Genomic DNA, 4441 nt, shown 5'->3' on the forward strand with positions numbered 1-4441 from the left:
CTTTTTTCTTTCTTCTTCTTACTCTGTTATTTTTTTTTTACTTTGTGAAAGATTTAATTTTTGCAAGGCAATCGGTAGGATCTTCTTCTCCAAGGCAATCAACTTCGTCGAGGTAATTTCTTTTTTTCTTCTTCCGTATTCCTTCTTCTTCAATCCTTCTTCTTTCTTTTTCCTCATATCAACTTAAGTTTTTTTTTGTTCTGTTTGTTGTTGTTGTGTTTGTTGTTGTTGTTCTGTTTTTTTTTACTTCGTGAAAGATTTAATTTTTGCAATGTGTTTCGTTTTGAAGAAAACACTGATGTTTTTATTTTTAGAAGGTATTTTTAACAAAATCTTGAACATGTTTTGTTGTTGTTGATGGTGTTGTTGTATTTATTTTTTTTATACTTGATACATCTATTATTGTGGGTTGAAGAAAAGGTTCAAGTTTTTGTTTTTAGAAAGTATTTTTGAACAAATAGAATGACTGAGGATGATGATGTTATTGTTGGTGGTCTTCTTTTCTTTTCTTTTTTTCGTCTATTTGTGGTTTGTTGTTGAGATTTGTTTGTTGTTCTTCATTGTGTTATTTTTTTTACTTCTTTTGTGGTCCTTCTTCTTTATAAAAGGTTATGTTTCTGTAGTTTTTTTTCTGTTAAATATGTTGTAGCAGTGGGTTAGTATTTATTGAAAGCTATGTTCAGATTTCTCTGTTATTTTTTATGGTGTTATTTATTTTTCTTTTAATTCTTATGTGTTCCTTCTTCTTTTTTTCATGAAAGGTTTATTTTTTTTTTTAGGTTTTTTGTGATGAAGATGGTGTCCTCTGGATTAGTACGTTTTAATAGTTGGTTAAAGTCAGTAGCTTGAGTTTTCTTTCTCCTCCTTCATGGTCTTCTTCTACTTTTGTTTCCTACTTCTTCTTTTTTCATTGTTTTGAAGAAAAGCCTAAACCTTTTGTTTTTTCATTGTTTTGAAGAAAAACCTAAACCTTTTGTTTTCATGAAGTATATTTACTATTTTTTGTTTTTAATATCATTATTGTGTGTTTAGTTGCTTTTTCGATGTCTATGGTTGTAGATTGAATAAAGGGTAAGATTTTTTGTAATGTGTATGGTTGTGGATTGAAGAAAAAGTATGACTGAAATGAAGATGTCTATGTTTCTGTCTTGATTTTTGTACATGTTTTTCTTGATGGTGTTGTTCTCTATGCTTCATGTCTCCCAATTCTGTCTTTACCATTTTACAATTTTACAACTATATCATATCTTGGTTTGGGTTTTATGTATTTTGCTTTCAAATGTTTGATCTTTGCAGAAAACCTTTTTTTTATGTCTCTTCAAGAAAAGGCGTTTCATTTATCTGTGTGCTTATTTTTTTCTTTTTCTGTAGTCGTTTGAAATGCTGGGGAGATGGTGTTTGTTGTTAAAATAGCACATAGAAGGTACATGTTACGATTTATTGTTTCATTTGATGAATGTACTTTTCTTTCTATTTATTTAATTTATTAACTTTTTAGTTGCTTCTTGGTTGTTCTTCTTTTCTTCTTTCTGTTTGATGGATCTGATATTTCAAGTACTCATTATAGGACGGGGTCATCTAATGCAACAAATGGGGTAGCTATACCATCTGAGAAAAAGGTATTGTATTGTATTCGGTGAAGAGTGAAATAGTCATTATATTTGCACAAACATTTTTCAGGAAGATGAAGGATATTGCATATGATTTATATTATCAATTATGTCTTCGTAATGTATGACTTAAAATATCCATTATGTATCTTTATAATGTACTGCTTATTTTATTATCATTAGTACGGTGAGGGATATTGCAAATGAGTTTGAGCCCTGCTCAAAGCTCGAGGACCTAAATTTGGATGTTAGAAAGAAGTTCAAGGAGACATAGGAAATAATTCTCGCTGACAATTTTTTTCAGAGGTACAACACTGGTCCTTACTTTTTTAGTTTTTGAAATGTAGTATGGAAACTTTTTGTAAAATTGGTAGACAAGGCTTCAATTTTTTTTTCATGCTTGGAGAGAGTAGGAAAACTTTCTTCTACTTGCTGCCAAAATTTGTGCTAAACATTTATTTTTATTAATATTTACTTCAATAAAATATATTGGAATCAAAAAATACCACTTGAAGTAGAAAGGCCTCTTGGATATTGTTGTCTGCATTTGTGGCAAAAAGCTTACTTTTTAGATTACGTGGCTAGAACATTTCCTCATTTCAATGCATGTGTAACTCTTAAGGAAGGATTTGTTTGGGTTTGGGGTTTGGGAAGGAGATCAAATAAGAGAAGAGAGGTATAAATAAAGATCAATGGGCAATTATGCAGTATACTTGAAACTAAAAGTGTTGTGTTTTAAATGAGAATATTTCAAAACTGTGAATATTTACTATTTAATGAATATCCTACACCAATAATAAGAAATAAATAAAATGTGAAGCAGGTTAACGATGTCTATTTAAATCTTAGATAATTGCTATAGGGAGAGAGAATTTAGCATGGTAAACCATAGTGGATTTCATCCAGAAATGGGATTAAAATAAAAGGGTTGGCCATAAAATGCAACTAACTATTTTCTTTGAATAAATAAGCTGGAAATATGTGGTAGTTGAATGTGAGGCTTTTCAATTGATTTGGTCATATTTTCTCATGTTTTATGTGTATTGGATTAAAATAGTTTGAAACCACATGGTTTAATGAAACTTATAAACTAAGCTCTTATTCAGTATCTAGATTTATGCTGCTTCATATATGCAATTATACACGGTCAGAGTTTTATTTGTACTTTCTCAATTAATTATATTAAACAATTATATTTCTAGAGATATATTGAAATCTAATACACTTTTTAAATTTGTGAGGTTATAAGCATGTTGTGGTTAAACCAACTGTAGGTAGTGTTGATGATGTATTGGAAGATAATCCCATGGTGAGATTGAAGGTTTTTGTATATGAACTTCCAAGTAAGTATAATAAGAAAATTCTGCAAAAAGATCCAAGATGCCTCAACCATATGTTTGCAACTAAAATCTTTAATCACCGGTTTCTCTTATCTGGCCCTGTTGAAACTTTAATCTAGAAGAGGTTTTATACCCCTGTATACAATGACCACAAATGATAAGAAGTGCCATAAAGCTTATTTCTTCCAACTGACCTTATTGAAGGCTCACATAGGGGGCACATCACTTCTTTGTGGTTCCTCAAAATTTTGGGGCATGTTTTCATTACGAGGTACAAATTTTGTGCATTATTTTCAACATTCATTATTTATACCACTTTTATTATATATTTATATTAATTTGTATATGGAAGAGAAGGCAATTGAAAGAGGGGATTCTTTAACTGCTAAAGCGTGCTACATTGGTTCAAACCTTTGGACAGAGGAATCACATATGCCTGAAAGAGGGCTCAAATACCATTTCTCCATACTTTTCACCAAGAAAATCCACACCCACCTAATTCCTAATAAGACTCCTAGGTCATTTTTGTGTATTTTCGATGACTTTTATGATGTTGGCAATGACTCTGAAGGTGGTTATTATGCAAGGTAGGCCTTATTACAAGTTTAAACAAGAATGTCCGAGTGTGTAGCCTTTTATTTCTTCTATATCATAGCTGCATAAGAAATCTGATTTACATTTTCTTATAAAAGATGCAATGACTAGGGACTTTGATTCATATAACTATTGTAATTTGGACTAACTATAAACGGGCCATGTTGTGTAATCTTGCAGAGGTGCAAGAGTAGCAGTGTAGGAGAACTTTTAAGGACAGTCCTCTATTTGATGTCTCCACTAAGCATCCAACCACGTACTTTAAGGACATGCAGTAGCTGTGTTTTGCGTATACCCACTTGGATGGACCCGTTGGAGCCTAAGATTGGTAGAGGCTATGATATTTAGTTGCATACCTGTTATTATTGTAGATGACATTTGCTGATGCAATCCCATGAGAAAAGATAGAAGTATTTGTTGCTGAGGAGGAGGTTCCAAAGTTGAATACCATACTCACATCTATCTTACTAGAAGCCATATTTTAGATAGGAGTATTTGTTGCTGTTACCGTTTTCTTTTTTATTTTAGATAATAGTTTATTTTTATTTCAATATTAATAATATATATATATATATATATATATATAATAATTTATTATTTCATATTTATTTTGATGTCACTATTTAATATTTAAATGACCACAATTAAAATTAGTTATTGAGATTTTATCCGCATAAGAATATTTAATTCAACTGCATGTTATCCTTATTATGTGAAGTTGAATTTTCCATTAAGTGTTAGGAAAAGTCTTCTACAGTTACAGATAAACATTGGTAGAAAAACTTATTTTGAAGATAGAGATGTCCATAGATAAAGACGTGGTGCAACTTATTGCATTATCAAGTATTTGATGGAGTGTAAGAATCTTCAACAAAGTCTTTTTTTTCAAATATTTCG

The 4441-nt window shown here is 30.5% G+C and overlaps 1 pseudogene; it reads left to right on the forward strand.

The window, feature by feature from the left end:
• Positions 1-1391: 1391 nt before the first annotated feature.
• On the forward strand, positions 1392-4029 carry LOC114171272 (putative beta-1,4-xylosyltransferase IRX10L; annotated as a pseudogene).
• The last annotated feature ends 412 nt before the right edge of the window (positions 4030-4441 follow it).

This window comes from Vigna unguiculata, chromosome 10 (assembly GCF_037176805.1).
Source record: "Vigna unguiculata cultivar grain cowpea cultivar isolate G323 ecotype 2 chromosome 10, ASM3717680v1, whole genome shotgun sequence".
NCBI lineage: Eukaryota > Viridiplantae > Streptophyta > Magnoliopsida > Fabales > Fabaceae > Vigna > Vigna unguiculata.